At 45.2% G+C, this 11,120-nt stretch overlaps 1 protein-coding gene across 1 annotated transcript in view; it reads right to left on the minus strand.

Moving 5' to 3' along the window:
* Nucleotides 1–11,120, minus strand: part of GJA8 (gap junction protein alpha 8) — a 42,280-nt gene that overhangs the window by 26,471 nt on the left and 4,689 nt on the right. The window contains exon 2 of the mRNA XM_088157908.1: nucleotides 2,547–2,639. The gene's annotated coding sequence lies outside the window, so the exon portion shown is untranslated. The remainder of the gene's footprint in view (nucleotides 1–2,546; nucleotides 2,640–11,120) is intronic.

The following is an 11,120-nucleotide window of genomic DNA, read 5'->3' on the forward strand; positions in this document are numbered from 1 at the left end:
CTGCAACATTAGTGTCTACTCCTAAACTACATCTTTCATCCCAGCTACCCCATCATTCCCCAGCAGCTCCAGTAACCTATTCCCCAAGTGTTCTCCTTTTCCTGACTGAAAACATACCATGCATCTTGTTCGCTGCACCCTTCTCTCACCTTCTGTAACATCCCGATCACTGGACATGAGCAGCCAGCAGGACACACTTGCAAAACTTCCACTTCTAAGACCTCCACACAAAGAAAGTAACAGAATCTACTTAATTCATGGATTTCTCATAGCTTCTCTCACTCCCCTGACAGTTGTACAGCTGTTATATTCACATCTGTTGCTGCTAACTAGACTTGTTTCTAGCAAAGCACAGCAGGAGCTAAAGAAACCTAATTCTGGTGACATTATAATACCAGAAATACTCCCCCACTTTCATTAACTTCATGCTCCACTTTTTATTTTCTCTATTCCCTTTTTCTTCTCTTCCTCCTCCTCCCTTTTTTGCTGGCATGGTGGACCTTTTCACTAGGTCAGCAGCAAACAGGAGCAGCTCAGCTGGCAGTTCACATCCCTTCACTGCTGCACAAAGAGTGGAGGTGGCTGGCACTGGGGACTTCAGAAGAGCACCAGCAAATACCAGCACCCTTAGGGGATGCTACATCAGATATCCATGGAAAAACAGATGCTGAGGGCATGGTTTCATAAGGACATGACTATCTCACATGGATCTGTAGCACATGTATCCATCTGAAAATGGGACTCACCACCTTGCTGTCTTTCCTGGTCTATGTACAAAATGCAGGAGGGGCATCAAAGCAGAAAAAAAAGATAAAATTATAGTAAGTCAGGCTGGTGGTGACATGGCCCAGTAAGTCACTAATTAGGATGTTTCACTATAACGTGGGGAAAAAAAGAAGGAAAAAAATTAAGACCAACACTTTCTCCATTTGACCTTGAGTGTCTTGGGCAAAAGGCTCTGCCCTTAAGGCTGGAGCACATTTGAGAATGAAATTCACTCAAATCTGAAGTGGAAGCTCCTTAAAATTTGAAAGAAAACCCTGTATGAGATATAGCCCTGACAGAGGGAGAGGCAGAGGCATCCTGGTGGGCAGAAGCAAGAACTAGATACCACCCTCGGGCTGTTACACAATACAGATTTTGAGGGCATCACTCACAGAGCAGGGCATCAGCAGCACTGGGAATCCAATTACAGCTCTCAAAGGGCTAACAGGGGGTGCCAGATGGCACACTGGCAACAAACACCTTCATATTCCCTTGCCTAACTCCTAGGTGGGCAGACAATCAGCATTCATGTCAAGGGGAATTAGCTATTCACTGTGGTCTCAATCCTGCCTAGCATGAACAGAGTCCAAAAAAAAATTTGAAGAGACCAACAATATTGAAGTGCAGTATAATAAATTTTGAAGGCCTGGAAAAGAGGCATAAAGGAGATTTTCAACCAAACAGCATAGAGGAAAAAAGGTGAGATTTTATAGGTTCATATGCAAGACAGAGCTGAGACACAGTAAAAGGTGTGGGGATCTGAATGTCACTGTCAGGGAGAAGAGTGGAAGTGCTGGGGGTGATGAAGAGTGGTGGCCTTGGGAAAAGGCCCAGGTTTCCCACACAGAGTTCCAGATGTTGGTGGGGGGTGATAGAAGAATGGTGAGGCTCTGAAATAAAGAGATGCTAGTACAAGATGTTGGGCAGAAACAAAAGAAAGCAGAAGAGAACAGCACAGAAAATATCAAAGTTGGTGGGAAAAAAGTAAGACTTCTAAAGGTGACTGGGGCAAAGACAACTAGATATTCTTGTGAAAAGAGCTTTGAGACTATGATTTTGAAAATAAACTTTGAGGTATCCCAGCAAGTATTGGAGAATAAGAACTTGGCAAAGCTCTTGTCAATACAGGGAATATGGAGGGAGTTTGTTCCATTCTGCAAGTCTGCAGCATGTGGAAGTGATTACAGGGATGATTTCAAGAGCAGTGCTATATAAGTGATCTGGGATAATAACATTCAATGAATAACATAGTACAGAGTAGAGCTGTAGCCAAAGAAGAAAAAAAAAACGTGCCAAGAGCTGTATAAGCCTATTTTCTGAATAAGATGTAAAAGAAGAACAGCAAGTCAAATTGAAACCTTTCCTTGATTTTGCTGCAACTTTCTGTTGTTAACTATAATTCCTCTCTCTAAAGAAATCCCTTGTTTCACCTTTAATCACTTAGAATATTTGGACTAGTAAAGGCAAAGTCAAAACTTCAACCACAAAAAAAATTAAAGGACTTTGACCCCAGGTTACGTAGTAAAAACTTCAGAGGTTTTTCTCAGCAAGAAACTCTGACATCATGGATTTTCAATCCAGTTCAGGAAGAAGGACACTAAGTTTAAGACCCTTTAATTTTTTTTAACAAAATAAAAGAAAAATAAAGGAAAATAACATCTAAATTTCACACTCAGAAGGAAAATTATTCTTTCCAGCCAGTCAGGTTTAATTGTTCTCCTGTAGTGGCAAGATACTGTTCGCCAGTTTGCCAGCAGTTACAGGTTTTAAAAATTACATACCTGCTCAGTAGACGCTCAGGGTTTTATATTCAGGGCCCTCAGTTCAAACCCATCAAGAGGACTCTCCCAAATGTATCACTGTAAATTGCTCACCTGTTAAAAAAAAAAAAAAAAGAAATTAATTAAAACTACTTTTAAAATTTTCTGTGGGTCCACAGGTAGGCCTAGAGGTAAGGTAATGTGTGAAAATAATACCCTTTTTTTAGTGATAACTAAGGTTTGTATGAGAACTATTTAGGTGCTGAATACCCCGAGAGAGAAATGTTATTACTGGAGAAGAAAGGAAAAAAAAAAAAAAAAAAACAAACCACCCTGGGCATTCCTTCCCAACTCTATTGTTTATAGCTCTGAGAACTAACATCCTGCAATCACTTCACATGGCTCACACTTCCAACTCTGCTAGGTATGGGAAAGTCACAGCAAACCCAACTTTTGCAAACCCCTATTCCCACCCCAAATCCACCTGCTGCCGTGCCAGTCCCATCGCAAACACCTCGGAGATCATCCCTCCCTCGCCTTGTCCCGGCTTAGGAGCGTTCCTTTGTTACCTTGCAGTGTCCTGGAGCCCGGGCTGGTGGCTGCAGCTCAGACTCCCATGCTCTGCAGGGATTCCTGCAGGGCTGCTCAGCAGATCCCCCCGGCCGTGGCATTTTATCAGCGCGGCGCGAGGTGAGCACGGCCGCGATAAGGAAGCGCTAAAAAGTCAACGAGGTGCCACTGACAAGGACTGAAGCTGGGCTCACGCTTCCCCACGGCCACGTGTGCCGTGACACTGAGCAGCCCGGGCTCCTTCTCACCAGCTGCTGCCTTGGAAGGAGGCACCTTTCACCCTCTCCTCTGTCCATCCATCCGTCTGCCCATCCCATCTCCACTGGAAGCTGCCACGACACCAGCCCTGCAGCAAACAATTTTTTCCTCTTGAAACGCCCGTGGGTTCCTTGCAAAGGGATTTTTCTTTGCTCAAACACGCTGATGGACGTGTCCCCTGAATGCTTCATGCCTGCCCACTGTTCCCTCCCAGGGAGGAAAGATCTGCTGCCCAAAGTGATTCCTTTCCCAGGCAAGCACTCCCATCTGCATGGAGCAGAGCCACCAGCAGCGTGCCTGGCATACACCCCACAGAGATTAACCCCCTGCTCAGGCAGCCCCAAGGCCTGGGAAACCTGCTGTGACTAACAGCTTGATTAGGACTTAAGCCCTTTTCCACCAGATTTTCAGGGGAAGGTGAACAAGCTCATGAGAAAGGTATTTCTGTTGTGCACCCACAGTCTGTGAGCTGAGTCCCACAAAAGAAAAAGAGGTTTAACCAGATCACAGACCAATATGTGTTGTTAGAGCAAAAACATCCTGATTCCATCCTTGCCATGGTCACCATTAACTCCACATGGCAAGAGCAGACACAGCCCAACTGGCCACATACTGGCTGGAATGTTTCAAAACAACCTGAAACTCAGGAATTTGGACCCAAAGATATACCAAGAATGCCCCCACTACCTGGGCTACCACAGGTGGGGCCCAGTAGCTCAAGCAGCACTGCTCTGGAGAGCAACCAACTCAGCACAGCACTGCTACCAGGCTCTGACACACAGCAAACCTCTGTAAGAGGCTAAAGGACTCCTTTTTATTCCCATGGGCAGGTGTGGTTGGCTCAGCTGCTCAATTTCCCAGCTGGTGCCAATGGTGCCTTATGAGCAGCCTCAGCACAGACACCCAGGTCTGAAAAGAAATGTTCAGTTCACCTCCAGGAAGTCCCCTCCTTTGCAAGGCTGAGCTGCACTGAGCCTTTAACCTGCCCAGCTTTGTGAGTGATCCTCTGGCACCCTGAATTTACATTCATAGAGAGAAGAGTGAGTCACTTTTTCTTGGTGTGTGCTTTTTTGGAAAAACATCTCCTGAGATAGCCATGCTTTCTGTTTCCTAGTTTTCATAAAGACACCATGAGCAAAAAGAGTCTCTCCCTACTCCCTGAGATCCAATACAAAAACACATCTCACCAATGCACATCACAGGCAGCAGCAGGACAGACAGATCCTCCTGTTCTGTCCCTGGACAGCAGGCACGTAGGATTTAGGGGTGAGAGCTTGGTGTTGGGCCAGGCCAGCCCTCCCCATGTCATTCCATGCTTGTGTTGGCAGGCACCACTTCCCCTACTGTGAAAAACACATCCGAGGCTCCCAGGAGACTTAAACACTCAGGGATATCACTAAAGGGAGATGTTTCTTTCCCAGAAGAAACAAATATTCGAAGTGGGAGCTCTGTCACACACTTAGATGTGGATGCAGACCTGTTTATATTTGCACAGGGGGAAGAGACTGGCAGTATCTGTAACGTCTATTACTGTAGAGATATCTTTGAGCAGTAATCAGAGACCATGTGCAGGAAAGGTGCTGCTCAAATATCTTGTAGATGCCATTTCAGCTCCATTTGAAATAATTTCTCCATTTCGCCTGTAATTTCTGTTTCTCTCTCCACGCCTGCCCCTCTCTCTGATTCCTGACAGGCACCCACAGTTCCTGATTCCTCCATGCTATCAGTCCTCAAGCATTTTAGTCGAGAACCTAAAGCTCCTCATGGACTCCATGGACAGTGGCTGGAGGTCTGCTCCCAGCCCCAGACAGGAGCAGCAAGTTCGCCAGTCTGGCAGGTTCCCCCCCAGCATTTTCACAAGCACTTGCTTACCTTGTCTGAGCTTCAGGGAGCTCAGTTTGGGGTGAAGGGTAGGTCAGCTCTTATCTCCTATCTGCACACACAAATGTAACCCTTAGCAGTTCCCTTTGCAGCTCCAACAGTTCCTGCCCGGCGGCACAGCCTGGACCACGCTCTCCCCCTCTGCTGAGCCAAAGATGTCCTAGGGACCCCCCAGCCCTGAGGAAAATCCTGAGTGTCTCTGGGCTTTCTCCTTCTTCAGTGCAGGTGAAGGAGCAGAGCCCCCAGTTTCCCCTGCCCCACTCCAGGCTGGTGAGAGGAGCTCTGGGGTGATGCTCAGGGCTAACAGGAGATGGATGAAACCCCCAAAGGAGATCCTGCAAGGCTCTGTGAGATTCAGACATTTCAAAAAGCCTCGCTGGGCCCCTTCTCCTTCTGGAAAATGTTTTTAGTGCATCTGAGGTGGATTCAAGAGCTTGAGCTACGGGATCTTGCAGTTTGTTTAAGCAAATATCACTTCTGTCAATTTTCCAAATGTCTGTTCACACACAGACTGTCTTAGCATCCTGCCAGGGCTCTAAACATTCATCTATGGAGAAATTTTCTGGAAACCTGTGCCTGCATCCCTGTCTTGCCTTCTGATAATTTTAAAACCAAACACATAAATATAAATAAAAGTGTGGGTGTGAAAGAGTGCATTATCTAAAGCCTTGCAGGTGTGTTACTCAGGGTGCCCTGCTCAGACCACAGTCACCTTGTGCTGACTACAGCACATCACACTCAGCTCCAAATCATATCCAAACTAGCAAATCATATCCATATCCCTCAGTGCTGGAGGCCACCACAGGACAAAGACAGCAAATCTGAGTGGGGGTGGTGTGGGAAGGGAATGGTGGAGCAGGCAGAGACACTTGGTCCTGTGTGTTTTCTTTCCTTACAGATAAAACTTTCCCCAGTCAAATGAGAAATCAGGAACAATGCAGGGATTTTTTTAAAGAGGCCCGAGCTGCCACCTGACTCAGCGTCTGGGCAGGATATCGATTAGCAGGGCCATTCTTTATTCCTCTGCTATTGTTCAAGACCAGCCTCCCCCATGACACAGCAGGCGTGGGAACACAGCAGCTTTGGTGTTAAAAAGTGTTTTTATCTCTGAGCTGAGGAGAGGGGTCTCTGGGAACCAGAGATGGTTGTGCCTGATAGTCAAGGGAATGCATTCAAGCTGAGAACCTTGTTCTGGGATCTCTCAGGTCCTGAGGCACACCAACACCATGCAGCACATCCCTGCCCTCCATTTCTACTGAGCTGTGTTCAGGTTCTGATGAGTTCAGAAAGCTGCAGGAAGAAAGCACCTCTGCCTGCTAAAGTTTCTTGGATTTCTCCTTGAGCTTCAGTAGCTGCTGTGGTGGCTGTTCCTACCAGACCTTGTTTTTAAACAAGTCAGGTTGAGTTCTCTAACTCGTGTGTCACAGCACAGAGAACAGCTCACCACCAATGCCCTTATCCCTTCTCCTGAACAGGTTTTTTGCCAGTTTTTTGCAGGTTTTTTTTTGCAGGATAGGCTCCAGCCTGCTCTAGCTACCACAATGATGTCAGCAGGTGAGGGCATCTCCTCCTTGTTCAACAGACCAAACAACTGTAGGGTGTTACACATCACTGCCACTTAAATTACCCAGCTGCCTGCAGCCAGCCAACAAGCCAACACAAGTCCTGACCAAGTGAACTGATAGACACTTACACAGCTTCCTGGGAGCTCCAGGCAGGAATAAAGAAAATCTTTGGTTTCTTGGTAATTCTCAGTGCATTAAAAAGCAACACACTTCAGTACTTGAACACTTCTGATGAGTGTTCTCACTCTGGCTGAGTAGAGGAAAAGCAGGGACCAAGAACCAGGTTTTCAGCCAGCCAAAATATTTCTGCCTGTCTATAGAGCCATACAGTTGGATCCAGATTTTATATTCTTTGTAGGTTTGTTCCTCATTTGCAAAAATATCTCATCTGTAACCACTTTAAATATACACATGGTGGTCTTTATTTTCACCTACCCTTAAGAAGAAATTCAAAAATGAAAGTCTTTCAGGTACTGACTGGACAAACATCAATATACAAATTCACTTCAAAGACACCCCAAATGAAAGAGCACAGTGCACTAGGGAGTGGATCTCCAGACATAGCAGGTGCCCTCTGCAGACACAAGATATTTATTCCAGCATCTAGAAATGCTCTGCAACATTGTCTGTGTAAGATTGCACAGTTTGGTTATATTATGGCTGCACCAATTTTTTCTGCAGGCTTTCATGTTCCAGTTTCATTCTTTCCACGAATTTTTCACCTTCCCAAAGTTGAAAAGCAGTCAGGAATCAGCCAAGATTCTCCTCCTCCAATCTGTGACAAGTGGACAACGAAGCTAAACTTAGATGTTTAATAGCTGATGGCTTCCCTTCTACAAAAAGCAGAGTTAGTGCACAAATACTGCTTTCCAAAGAAGATGGATGTGTTGTCTCAGGACTGACTGCCTCCCTGCCAGCTTGTACTCAGTGCCCAGCACAGAGCAAGCCATGCACAGCTTGGGAATTCTGAGGCCCAGAGCTTGACTCTGCTCATGGAGATACCACAGACACAAAAGGCTGGAGCCATTTGGCTCTGCAAAAGCCAACCCTACTCCAGCACCAACCTGCACATCAGTCCTGAGCTACACAAAGTAGCTACTGCATCAGATCATCAGTTCAGCAAAGGCGTTGATTATGTCTTTATCCACTTATTTGGGCAGCCAGGAGTTGAGGAATCCATCACATTATCCACTACCAAAACGTAGTCCAATAAATGCAGCAGGTTGCAATTTAAGGGATTTAATTTTTCCTTTCTCCCGAGCTCAAGTGGCATGGCCATACTTTCATTGTTTACTTTGTGACCTTCCCCCTCTTCCAAACCTAGTGTGCTCTCCATCTTCCAGTGAAGCTCCATCTAAAACTCCCAAACTAACGGGACCAAGGCACAGGTTCCAGTCTGATCCCACTACCATCAGCACTGCTGAACTGTCAGTGTGTTCCCTGACCATTCATTCACAGTGCTCATTTATTCAGTGCTGCTCTCCCGGGATGATTCAGGAGGTTGGCTTGATGAATAACAACTCCCACAAGACAACATGGACAAAAACACCCAGCTTGGGGTCTGAGGGAGGAAGGGAGGCAAAGGAAAGCCAAGTGGACATGAGCTGTGCTGTTCATCATTCTCAAGATGAGCAGAGCAGTCTCCCATCAATATTAAGACATTGCCTTTTCACCTCCAGCAATAAGCCCCACGTTTGGGCAATCGTGCCTCTCTTGTCATGGAGCTGCTCACAAGAATGCTTCCTACAGCCTTTTCTGTGAGGAGTTAAGGTTGGAGCCTGGAGTACTTAAAAATCATTACATTTCCCCTGCCGGTGCAGCAGCTGATATTCCTCCCAGGGGTTTCCACATTGCTTTGTCTCCTGGCCATTTTAGGTCACTCCATCACTGGAGTCCAGGCTGCAGCCCCCACAGGACTTGTGCCATGGTGTCTCAGAGTAGAGATGGCTCTTTGGGACAGCCTCAGAAATCCCCTGGCACATGAAAAGAAAGATGTCAATCTATGAGGCACTTCAGCAATTGTTCCCTAAATGGAATGGGAACTCGGAGGCAAGAAGAGTCTCTGTGAAACCTGGGGACAAAATATCCTCTGCCAAAGAGTCTCAGCTACAGAACAATGTTCCAGGGAAAGCAAACAAATCCAGAATGTCTGTATCCATTTTTCAGGACTCCTTCTTACTGAGAAAAGCCAGCCATGAAAAGAAGTTAATACATTGATTTCTAACCAGGAAAACCCAAGCAACCAAAACAAAAAAGGCCACTCTGACAGATATGCACCTAGAAAACTAAATAAAATGTGTGTTAAAACATAGAAGGGACCTCCCCAGTGAGCGATTTAACCCCTCAAATTAGGAATGTTATTGATGCCTTTGGACATATGTGCCTATGTATAACACTCCTCACCAAGATACATACATCTGTATGTAGATATGTTTGCACTAGTTATGATTTTGGTGATGTTCTTGTTCCTTTTCAAGTCACTACCGTACATTTTAAACAGTATCTGTACTTTGAGATATGTCCCTTTGTTTTTATTTTTTTTTCTGTGTTAGACTGGCAAACTTTATTAATTTCCTTCTTTTTACTTATTCATGATCTGTAAAAAGCTTCCTGCTAAAACCAAGGCCACTTGGCACCCTTAACAGCCTTATTTGGGGATTGTTTTGGAAAAAAACACAAATAATTTTTCCTCTTACTACTTTTCTTGAAATGCTGAAGAAATTCTGTACATTGATATGATTTACCTGTATAGAAGATGCTGCATTGACCACGACCTGCTGCAGACAATCTGCTCCCAACAATTTATAATTATAACATAATTCAGGGGGGAAGTTAAAGATCTTTTTGTTCTTTAATTTTATCAGCTGAGACCAGCTTTCCTTTTTGACACCAGTTCTTCCAGTAGCCCATCTTTATTTCCAGCCAGACTAGGAGTCTAGCCTGGATGGTGGCAAAGCTGAGGAAGGGTATAGCTCAGAGAACAAAATGTCATCAGACAGAGCTGCTTGGAGGCTGCTCTGGGTAATACAAGAAGCCTCAAACAGGTCCAGAGCTCTGAGGGCTTTAAGATGGCTTGAGGTACAGAAGTGATGGGTCTTCTCTGCTGTGTCTCCATTCTCCTTCACTGCACCTCACAACCCAGTCCAGAATTAATTTCTCCATGTTATTCACACTGACTATGTCACCAGAGCCACCATAGTTCTGCTCCAACAACTGGAAATGCTGCAGGGCATTCCTGACCATCACCAGCTGGGTTCAGCCACTTGGACAGGAGGTAGCAGCAGAAGACTAAAGGAAGCAGAAGGCCCAGAGATTTCCATCTTTGGGGAACTCTGACCATTACCAAGGCCAGATAATATTAATGTTGGCATCACATTAAGTTTCTTCATCTCCATCTTCTTTTATTTTTTCATAGCTGAACCATCTCACAGCTTTGTTGTGCTTGGAAACAAAATGTGAGTTCCCATGCAGGTCAGCACAGAGCAGATTGCTTGCACAAAGCAAGCCAGATACCAGCCCACAGATCACCACTGACCTCTGCATGGATTCCTCTAAGGCTGGTCAGTTTGCTTACACAGCTGCAGGCTCCTAGTTCACATCACTTTGGTGGCTGAAAGATAATTTTGCGTCATTCCTGTGCTGGAGATTTCTCATGGGCCCACTTTTCAGGGTGGAGAATAATTATTTTTAACAATATGAAGTAGTTTTTTCAAAGTATCTTTTTTAATGCAGGAATTACCAGAGTTCTGAGAGGAGGAGGAGAAGAAATTGAAAGGATTGCTCAGGTGGAAGGAAAAGTTGTGTGACCTGGATTAGAAAGAATTTGACTGGAAGACTGGCTTGGATTTGTTTAGACCTACTAGAGAGAAATGGGAGAAGAGCTTTTCTCAGTAATATTTGGGAGAGGGTTGTAGGGAGTTCTGGAGAAAGCACCTCATGGGGCCAGCATGGACAGCCACAGGAGCTTTAGGAGAAACATTTAAGTCAGGTTTAGATTCACCCTAGATTGTGGTACTTTGAGAGTTCTCCAGCTCTTAGGAATCTGATGGCATTAAGGCATCAGCCTCTACTCTCAAGGCAGCATTTCTCATGTTTTCCAAACAATTTGGGAACTGCAAATCAGTGCAGATTTCTCAGCTCAGTAATTGTGGTGTTGCCTCAGCGTTTTTCTATCAGGATTCTTCAAAGCTCTTTAGATTCTCTCCCCAAATGCAGCCATCCATCCTCCTCCAAGAAATCCCAGACCTTACTGATTATTACCAATAAAATTATTGATGTTGGAAATGCTGATACAGGAAGATGAAACTATTTAGGAGCGTTT

Source organism: Sturnus vulgaris, chromosome 2, assembly GCF_052056855.1.
Source record: "Sturnus vulgaris isolate bStuVul1 chromosome 2, bStuVul1.hap1, whole genome shotgun sequence".
NCBI classification, from domain to species: Eukaryota; Metazoa; Chordata; class Aves; order Passeriformes; family Sturnidae; genus Sturnus; species Sturnus vulgaris.